Source organism: Acomys minous (assembly GCF_964271855.1).
Source record: "Acomys minous genome assembly, chromosome: 9".
NCBI classification, from domain to species: domain Eukaryota; kingdom Metazoa; phylum Chordata; class Mammalia; order Rodentia; family Muridae; genus Acomys; species Acomys minous.
In genome coordinates, this window is record NC_140490.1 from 47,257,047 (window position 1) to 47,267,639 (window position 10,593).

General features: G+C 48.0%; 1 protein-coding gene and 1 long non-coding RNA gene across 2 annotated transcripts in view; one reads left to right on the forward strand and one right to left on the reverse strand.

The window, feature by feature from the left end:
• Nucleotides 1-10,593, reverse strand: part of RNF144B (ring finger protein 144B) — a 146,001-nt gene that overhangs the window by 104,762 nt on the left and 30,646 nt on the right. The window lies entirely within an intron of this gene.
• LOC311604629 lies at nucleotides 601-4,862 on the forward strand. The gene is made up of 2 exons (XR_014781593.1): nucleotides 601-1,051; nucleotides 4,080-4,862. It is a non-coding gene; the product is annotated as an uncharacterized lncRNA (long non-coding RNA).

Below are 10,593 nucleotides of genomic sequence, written 5' to 3' on the forward strand. Positions count from 1 at the left end.
CAACTCATTCAATGAAAACAATGCAGAATTAGGTCAGCTGGGCTGACAACATAATCCAGAATTAGGTCAACAACTCGGGACCTAGAAACCTGCTTGCTGCGTCCTGACTCCACAGGATCTAGTCAATGCTTGCTTTCTCGCCCACCAGCCTGCCGCCTAAAGAGCTGGCGAAGAGCTACATTCAGACGAGGCCCCCCCTTGCCTGTGACTGGTAAACGACTGTATTACCCCAGCCCCACAGCCATTCAAAATCCCAGCCACAGCAAGTCACGGCTGAGCAGAACCTAAGCTGCACAAAGTCGGTGTGTTTCGCAGTGCTCGCTCCTCAGAAACTTCTAGGTCTGCAAAAAGAAGATATATGAAACCTAGTTGGCACCTTTCCCTTCAAAACTCTAAGTGGACTAGGACAACTCCTGGGTGGTCCCCCAACCCGGTCCTGTGTAAGACGAGCCAGAACAACGTTGGTTCGGTCGCCCTTCCCTTTTTTAGGTCCTGGGACTCATATGACATCTGTTCCGGTCTGCTGTGCTCCAGCATCCCCTCCCTGCCCCTCCTCCGACCCTTTCATTTCCTCCTCTGTCAGTCCTGGCACAACCTAGACTTCACCCAGGCCGGGCAAGCATCTTCCGCTCATCCTGTCTCTACTCTGCTCGTCCAGGGCTGGGAGCTCTGACCGTTCTCATTCACGTTAGGGTGCAGGAAACTGAGGGCATCTCTTTGCACATCCGCTCCTGCTCTCTCATTGCTAAATTATGCCAATCTCCACGCCTCTGCCTTTGGGGCCATTATCAAGAAGGAATGGCGTTTGGTAGGCTTTGAGGAGAGCTGTTTTCCTACTGCTCTATCAACTCGCTGGTGTGCAGAGGAAGTAGCAATCGGATACGGAACTTTTGTCCCACGGAAGTGGAGGAATGGCACAGCTGCCGAGATGGCTCGGGGTAAAGGTGCTCGCAGCTTACATAAGCCTGGCAGCCGGAGTCGGAAACCCGGAGCTCACATAATAAAACGCAGAAGGAGAGAACTCCGCAAAACTGTCCTGACTTCTACACAGGTGATGGGGCGCCTACACACACACACATGCACACACACACACACACACACACACACACACACACGCACACACACACGCACCACACACATATAATCATATGTAGAATTTTAAAGGGGGGGGCAGGCTACAAGGAGACTTTGTTAGTTTTATTTCTTTGCTTTTAATTGTGAGCTGTTGTTCTGACAGGGCTCCTACTATCAGACACAAAGCCAAGGGGCAGACGCAAAGGACCTAGAGAGAGAAAGGACTCTGGCAAGATTTGGCCCTCCTGCCCAGCCAGTCCTGCCTCAGCTCTCATGCAAGTCCTGCTTCTTTGAGGCCACAAATTCCATTTGACCTGGCCATAGGCTGAATGCTGGGCCTGCCATGGCCAGCCCCTCAGCATTTGACCTGGCCAAGGCTGAATGCTGGGCCTGCCATGGCCAGCCCCTCGGCATTTGTGGCTTTAGACTCGTTCTACTCCTTTCTTCCATCCACTAGTCCTTCAAAGAAAGAAAGAAAAAAAAGTTCGCACTCACTTCACCCACTGCAGCACCTGGCACAAACGAAGTCCACGGGACAAGATTGAGGACCTGGTGGGTTCGCTCGAGCTTTGGGATCCTTCTCAGTTCTCTGTGTGTGCTAAGAGAGTTTTGGGTTTTTTGTTTGTTTGTTTGTTTGTTTATTATTCATTCATTCTTATTACATCTCAATTGTTATCCCCTCCCTTGTATCCTCCCATTCTTCCCTCCCTCCCATTTTCCCCCTACTCCCCTCCCCTATGACTGTGACTGAGGGGGACCTCCTCCCCCTGTATATGCTCATAGGGTATCAAGTCTCTTCTTGGTAGCCTGCTGTCCTTCCTCTGAGTGCCACCAGGCCTCCCCATCCAGGGGACGTGGTCAAATATGGGGCACCAGAGTTCATGCTCGAGAGTTTTCAGCCATGCTGACCCATCCTGACCACCCTGCTGGGTCAGCCACATCCTCCCGCTACTCTGCCCTTCCTTGTTTCCCTCAAGGCTCAGTTCTGACATTATGAGTCCCGGAGGCACCGCTGAGAGCTGAGGGCTCCCTGGCCTTCGTGCTCTCTGTAACTCCAAGTTCCCAAGTTTCCCAGGTGGGAAACTATGTCTAAGTGTGGAGAAACTTGAATGTTTATTCAAGAAGTGTCATCCTGCAGGTAACTACCAAAGGCTGCGAGCTTGAGGGTCAAGCAAGGGAACACACCAGGAAACACAAGACAAACACACACTCACACACAGATGCACAGGCAAAGACCTCCAAGGGGTGACTGAAGTTTTCACAAATTTAGCAATGTAAACAACCTCTTCCTTGTGTCTGCATAAGACAGGAGGCCTTTAATTAATATTCTAAATCAACACACAAAATAATGTTTTTATGGCATCTTTGTGCATGTGTCATCACACACTGTTCTCACTCCCCCTCCACCACTCTGCCCCTGCATGCCCCTCCCCCTCCTCAACCCTCCACCCTGCACCCTTACATGCCCCTCCCCCTCCTCAACCCTCCACCACTGCACTCCGCATGCCCCTCACCCTCACTCACCCTCCACCACTCTGCCCCTGCATGCCCCTCCCCTTCTCCACCCTCCACCACTGCGCTCATGCATGCCCCTCCCCCTCCTCAACCCTCCACCCTGCACCCCTACATGCCCCTCCCCCTCCTCCACCCTCCACCACTGCGCCCTACATGCCCCTCCCCCTCCTCCACCCTCCACCACTGCACCCCTGCATGCCCCTCACCCTCCTCCACCCTCCACCACTGCGCTCATGCATGCCCCTCCCCCTCCTCAACCCTCCACCCTGCACCCCTGCATGCCCCTCCCCCTCCTCCACCCTCCACCACTGCGCTCCTGCATGCCCCTCCCCCTCCTCCACCCTCCACCACTGCGCTCCTGCATGCCCCTCCCCTTCCCTCCACCACTGCACTCCGCATGCCCCTCACCCTCACTCACCCTCCACCACTGCGCTCCTGCATGCCCCTCCCCCTCCTCCACCCTCCACCACTGCGCTCCTGCATGCCCCTCCCCCTCCTCCACCCTCCACCACTGCGCTCCTGCATGCCCCTCCCCCTCCTCCACCCTCCACCACTGCGCTCCTGCATGCCCCTCCCCCTCCAGCAGGTTCTCTGCCCTCTTCTGCTTTCTTACTTTTTTCTATCATGCTATTTCCTGCCACCCTTAATATCTCCTCACTTTACATGATCCCTATAGTTTTGTGACCTACACACACACATAAAAATACCCACTTCCTTCCATACATAATATAATTTTTAATTTTATTTATTTATTTATTTATTTTGGTTTTGGAGACAGGGTTTCTCTGTGTAGCCTTGGCTGTCCTGGACTCGCTGTGTAGACCAGGCTGGCCTCGAACTCACAGCAATCAGCCTGCCTCTGCCTCCCGAGTGCTGGGATGAAAGGCGTGCGCCACCACGTCCGGCTCATAATATAATTTAAAAAGATTTATTTATTTATATATACAGTGATCTGCCTACATGTACACTTGCACGCTAGAAGAGGGAACCAGATCTCTTTATAGATGGTTGTGAGCCACCATGTGATTGCTGGGAATTGAACTCGGACCTTTGGAAGAGCAGCCAATGCTCTTAACCTCTGAGCCTTCTCTCCAGCCCAATATATTATAATTTTAAGTCCAGGTTCTATATATAAGAGAAATTGCAGTACTTAAGATAGGAGTTATAAAACTCTGTTGACCAACCTTTCAAAACAAATGAGTGTTTGTTAACAATTTCTTTTTTTCATGTAAAGGCCACACTCTCAACGAAACGTTTATTTCAGAAGTGGACCCAGGCAAGAGCTTCAGCGCACTCCTCAGGGATTAGAGGCTGCATAGCAGCCATAGTCAACCAAACACCAGACCACGGAAGTCTGGCCCCAATTAGATGAGGGCAGATGGGTTTAAAAATCTGTTATTGAAATTTGCCTCGGATGTTCTGGTACTGTCAGGATAGCCTGGTTTAATTTCAGATCCGGACTAATTTGGGTCTCTCTTTTTAAAAATCAGGTCTTGACTGGAGCTGAAGATAATCCAGATGTGGCACCTGCTGAGCACCTAAGAAAATGATAAGAGTCAGCAGTGCAGAATGTCTGGCCAGAAGACACTTCAGCATTTGCTTCCTAAGAAGGTGGTAAGATTTGCCCAAGTCCCAGAGGCTCCACACCGCAGTGCCGTGTACAGCTTCAAGATGAATGAGCTCCCACAACAATGAGGCCATGTTTATCATTTAGAGCGAGAAAAAAAGGATGAGGTGCCCCCATCCTTAGGGCCCTATCAATATGCTCGCCGGTAGTTCAAGGTGTCTTACACCTCTGCACACAACAAACAACTTCAATTAATGAAGACCGACCACAGCCCTGCCTTTACCTAACCTTCAGGCACTTCTGAAGATGAAAAAGAGTGAAGCACCAGAGGCAAGAAGAAGCGGACACCCAGACATTGTTTTGAATTTGTTTGTGTGCTAGAGAAAGCAAAACTACTTGATTTGGACTTAAGTTACTGTAAACAACTTCTGAGATGGGCAGTGTGCCAGGCAAGTGTAACCGCCAAGCAGGGTTCTTAAGTATAGTCTACAGCGCCCTCTAGTGTTCGTATGCAAAACTTCTTGTATAACACTCCATCCTTGACTAGGGTCCTGTTGCCCTAGATGGTCCTCATTTAAGCCCAGTGTCCTATCTTCTTGTCTCGTCTAACGTTTCCCTCGATTGGTTTGTTTTTCTGTTTGTTTACTTTAATGGAAAAGTGATAACTAAGAGTTCCAATATAATAAACCTGGATTCATTTACTTTATATTTTCTGTCCATCTTGGACTTGTCTTGAATGGGACACATGAGCAGAGATGTCCCTTTCGCATGTGAGTAAACCTGAAAGGTGACAATAATGACTGACTCTGCTTTCCCCAGCCCTTCTTCACACAGTGGAAGTAATGTTCTAAGAACACCGAGCCGCTCGCTTACAGGGAAGGAACGGATGGAGGTGACCCGTCATACCAGGATTCCAAGGATTGTACCAAGTCCTGCGACAGCTCTGGTGCTGGGGAGAGACCGCCTCACGCCTGCTACCATCCATCCTTCACCCTTATCCATTAAGATGTGCCATGGTCTGTGCTCAGCCCTACAGGATGCACAGGACCTCCCAGGCACCGCGGGAGGCTGGCAGGGGCCGTTGAGAAATGAAAGAAAGTGTAGAGCCATGAGTTGTCCACGGGAGGGGCTGAGAGTGCTTCCTTGGTGAGCAGGGATACCAGGCTACCCACCTGTTAGGCTTGGATGAGAAGGTTGCTAAAAGGTCCGTGTGCTGAAGGTGTGGCTGGGTCACGGGGCCTAAAATAAAACCTCCCCCTTCCTCTGCAGCCTATCGGAACGTTCTGCTCAGGCCCTTCCGTGCCGATGTCTGCCTGCCGGTCTATGGACTTAACGGCTCTAATAAATCTCATACCCAAGAAACAGTGTCCTGGAGGCCTCGGTTTCGGGATTGTTTGTGTTGTATTCTGTGATAAATCTTCTCAACAGCGATGAACTCCAAAGTGGAAGTATAGCCTAGTTAAAATATTATTGTCTGAATTTCTGTTTCACAGCAGAGTTGATGCTATATGTGAAATGGCACTGAGTGTCAGTATTTGCCACCCGCCCCAGACCCACAGCCAGGGGGGGTGGGGAAGACAAAGTGACATCCATAACTAAGTGCAAACTCAAAACCACAGATGTGCTGAAAATGCAGGATCATTCACATCAAAAATGAGTCCCTATTTTGAGAACCCTGTCCTTGTCATCTGCGGCAGCTCGCATGCAGCTGCAGCGTGCTTACACAACACTCGGCCCCACTGATGGATCTTTGGCAGTGACTTTGCCAAATTTCTTATTTCAGGGTTTTGTGTTCACATTTTTTAAAAAAAATGGAACAGATGCTAATATGTCTGTAGTAAAATCAGGAGGACCGTATAAACAGTTTGCTGTATCCAGTGTCCTAATTACGTGATCAGAGCTTCACCTTGAGATCAATTACCTCCAATACTGAGTTGAGGCTTCTACTCTAATTCACAGGTCGTGTGATGTTCCTGGAGGTTGAGTCAATTTAAGATGAAACAGCTGATAGTTTTAAACCTAACTGCGACTTTAGTTTAACAGTTCAACTTTTTACATTTTTGTTTTCTGGGAGTTTGGAGTTGTTTGTTTGCTTGTGGTGGGGATATTACTATGTATCCCATGCTGGACTCAGTCTACTTCATCCCGGATCAGCTTCCTGTGTGAGGGACTACACACGTGCAGCCCCATGCCTGGCTCAGCTCAACGTTTGAAAGTATATGCTCATGCAACAATAAATAAAAACTATTTAGGGAACATGAAAAAAAAGATGGCAGGACAGGTGTCCAGATTAAAGGCATTATCTTATTAAATTAATGGTTTCTCTTGTTTTTTATTTATTTTATTTGTTTTAGGATTTCTCTTATTTAATTAGGTGCTTGGGTGACTGTAGGGACCTGTGAGAGCCAGCAAAATAAAGAATGGTCAAAGTCCAGCAGTGAAAGGGTTGAAAAACTGTGTCAGCCAAGCAAAATACTTGTATTTTGTTTACTATTATTTATTTGTTTACTTATTTATTTATTCAGTCTGTTGGTTGGTTGGTTGGTTGAGACATGGTCTCTCTCTATAGCCCTGGCTGGCACAGAACTTACTATGTAGTCTAGGCTGGCCTTGAACTCACAGAGATTCCCCATGCCTCTTTATCATGAGTGCTGGGACTAAATTCCTAGAACACAAACTATTAATTGTGCCAAAAGTACAACATAAAAACTTAAATACAATTTAAGCTTTGGGCAGGTTTTGTTGTTGTTTGGTTGGGTTGGGTTTTTTATTTGTTTGTTTGTTTGTTTTGAGAAAACCCATGAAATAGGATCTATTAAAATATAACAAAGGGACCAACAGAGCCAACTAACCATGGCTTGGGGGGGGGGGGTCCTGTGGAGACTGAAGCTCCAACCAAGGACCACACATGGACTGGGCCCTGGGTTGGGGAGGACCTCCCCTTCTCTAAGGAGGAGGGGAGGAGGGACAGGGCAAGCAGGAAGGGAGGGCATGACCGGGAGGAGAGGAGGGAGGGGGCTATGACCAAGACATAAAGTGAATTAAAAAAACTCAAAAAATAAAAAATAATATAACAAGAATCTCAGAGTGATCCCCAGAGCATGGCTGTTTATTGATTAATTCAAGGTACACACACACACACACACACACACACACACACACACACACACACACAACTGGAAACACAGGTCGGCTCTGCACATCAGCATTTCAAGGAAGTGAAGAATTTGCTCACTGGCTCAAATATTCATCTTTTTGTTGTTGTTGTTGTTGTTGTTGTTGCTGTTGTTTTTTGTTTTTGTTTTTCGAGACAGGGTTTCTCTGTGTAGCCCTGGCTGCCCTGGACCAGGCTGGCCTCAAACTCACAGCGATCCTCCTGCCTCTGCCTCCTGAGTGCTGGGATTAAAGGTGTGGACCACCACGGCCGGCCAAATGTTCGTCTTTTTAAACAGAGGAAATATAAGGGTTTTCACTGGATTTTTGTTGTTATTGGCTGGTAGTAGTTTTCAGTCTATACAATACTAAGTATTCATAAATATACATGTATGTGGGAATGTAAAAAGGTATCTAGATAGATAGATAGATAGATAGATAGATAGATAGATAGATAGATATTCAAGTGGTACAAACACATACACACACACCTACACTTGCTTGTCTGTTTCAGAAGTATGCTGCTATTACTTGACCATCACAGTCCTGTCTGAAACTCCCCACCCCTAAGACAGGCAGATGAGCACTCTAGGAGCTGCTGGAAGGAGTGCCCTTTTCTCTGGGTATCACATGGCAAGTTAAGAACCTGGTGAAGAATCTCTCACCTAGTTTTCACTCGCCAACCTTACATCCCTCCCTGACCCTACCTCCTTGCCCCCCTCCAAAATGATAAGCATTCCCAGGGGCACATCCTGGTGGGTCTTCCAAAGTCTCAGGAATAGCAGGTGCATGCAGCAGTTAGCTTCCGCAGTTACGCAGTCCGAGGCGAGCTGATGCCCACTCTGCAATGCTGGCAGTGAGAGACAAGAGTGACCGTTCCTTATTCATACCAGATGAATGTGGGATGGTGCCGGGGAGCTCAAAGTCAGGGCAGAACGGCGCTGATGCCAAGAGAATGGAGCTTCCTGGACAGATGCACAGGCTTCACCAATCAAAGGCTTTTTGAGGGGCAAGCAGCCACTTGTTGAAAGTTGGGGAAAGACAGATATCGCTCTCGACTGCTTTTTAAAACATGAAGAGCCAGCTTTCAAAACTCTTCAGTGAGCTCCATGAATAATAAAACAGTCCAGTCTGACATTATAAGATGCTGTGGAAGTGGACTGAACAGGACCGAGGGGGAGATGGATACAGATACGTCAAAGCAGAAAGAAGCCAGCAGGAAAAGGGCTGGTACAGCATAACCTAGGTGTGATCCACATCTGGTTTTGGTACAGACCTTGTGCGTTACATAGTTTTCCTACGCACAGAAAAGCTTCTGCAAGGAATAACCGGTGATGGGGGTGGGGCGCTGGGGGAGCTGGGGGGAGGGGCTAGGCGACAGAAGTAAGATGCTCCAGAGGACCCAGTGTGGCACTGTACCACAGAGTGACTGCAGATAACAATTGCATTCCCTACAGCTCAGCAGCACTGTGAGGAGGAAATGGCAGATGGAGGCTGGGGAAACAGCTTGGAGGTGAAGAACACTTGCTGCTCTTACAGGTTCCAAGCACCAATGTCAGGCAGCCTATAACTGGGATTCCAGGGGATCTGATGCCCTCTACTGTACCCCAACCCCACCCCCACCACCCAGGACTTCCACACATACACGTAGGTAAAAATCAAACAAACCATCAAAAAAAAAAATGGCAAATGATTAAGTACATAAATATTTAAACTGATTTAAGCCTATAATACATACACATATTAAACAACCATATGGAACCCCATTGCTGTGTGTTGGGGGATAATCTGATGTATTTTGATGCTAATAACTGCTTGCTGTCTGACCCACCTTTTACTTAATGAGAAGCCATCCCACCTGGGCAGGGTAGGAGATACGTGGGGCTAGGAGAGAGAGGGATTCTGGGAAGAAGAAAGACTGCCATGAGGAGAAAGGAGAGAGACCTGAGGGAAGAGAGGAAGGCCGCCATGGGTTAGATGGAGGAGAAGCACGTGGCCGGCGTGGATGGAGAATCCGGCCCAGATGAAGAACATTAGCAAGTATTTGGGATTGTGGATGGGAGGTAATTTGATAGAAATTATTAGAAGCAGATGGCATGAGATTGAGGCAGGGATCCCCTGCCTGCCCCATTATGGGAAGTAGTTTAGAGGATTGATATCTGTCCTGCCCCAAGTTAACTAAGGCTATTTTAAAATATAACAAGTGTCTGTGTCTTGACTGATTGCTAGCGGGGCCTATAGATAATACAGATAATACGTGTAATATAAAAACAATAGCTGTGCATAACTGTTACGATTTCTGTCAGCAAACTAACATGTTAGTTCTGCTTTTCTCTGGGCTGAAGAGTTTCAGTGGTCTTGATTTTCTTCCAAATGTTGCTTTGTTAGCTTAGATGTGCTACTTTATAATCACAAGTTACTTATAAGCAATATTACTTTGAATAAATGAATAAACTAAGAAGTAGAGCAAAGATGTGAGGAGAGGGAGGGGGGGGGTAAATGTTCTCCTTTCATCCTGTGACCACTGGCTCTATGTGAGTACACCAACTGTAGACTGTGGAGGTGGCGAACTCTACAGTCTAGAACCCCAGAGTGGTCAGAGAAGGCCTCTCTGTAAAAGTAATGAAAGCTAAACTCCTAGCCGGGCATGATGGCGCACGCCTATCTTCCCAGCACTCAGAGAGGCAGGGACAGGCAGATTGCTATGAGTTCAAGCCCAGCCTGGTCTACAAAGGGAGTCCAGGACAGCAAAGGCTACACAGAGAAACCCTGTCTCAAAAACCAAAAAAGAAAAGAAGGACAAACAACAAAATTAAAGCCAACACTGGAAGAGGAGGAGAGGCACCATATGCCCTTAGCACATATAGCTTAGTGACTTGAAGCTCCCCAGTATGACCAAGGGCTGAGACTCCGAGAGAAAGAGGTGGATGAAGCAGAAGGGAATTAGATCAAGAACATGAGAGCCAATGATGAGGGGGTCATAGTTTAATTTCAAAACATAGAGTAAGGAACGCAATGTGGAGCAAGAAGTCATCTGATTTACAGGAAGGTGACCACACTAACTAACTGCCCAGAGAGAGGGGGTAAGCACGTCCTCTTTGGCTTCCTTGTCCTTGTCACCTACACCTGCTCCTCTCCTCACTTTTACCCCTGCAGTTGCCAACCCCTTAGATGCTGACAACGCTGCATCCTGCTGTGGTAGGGGTGTCTCTTAACACTCTCTCGGGCCCCAAACACCCCTGCAACCTCCACCATGTGAGTGCTTCTAAACTAGCACCGTCACT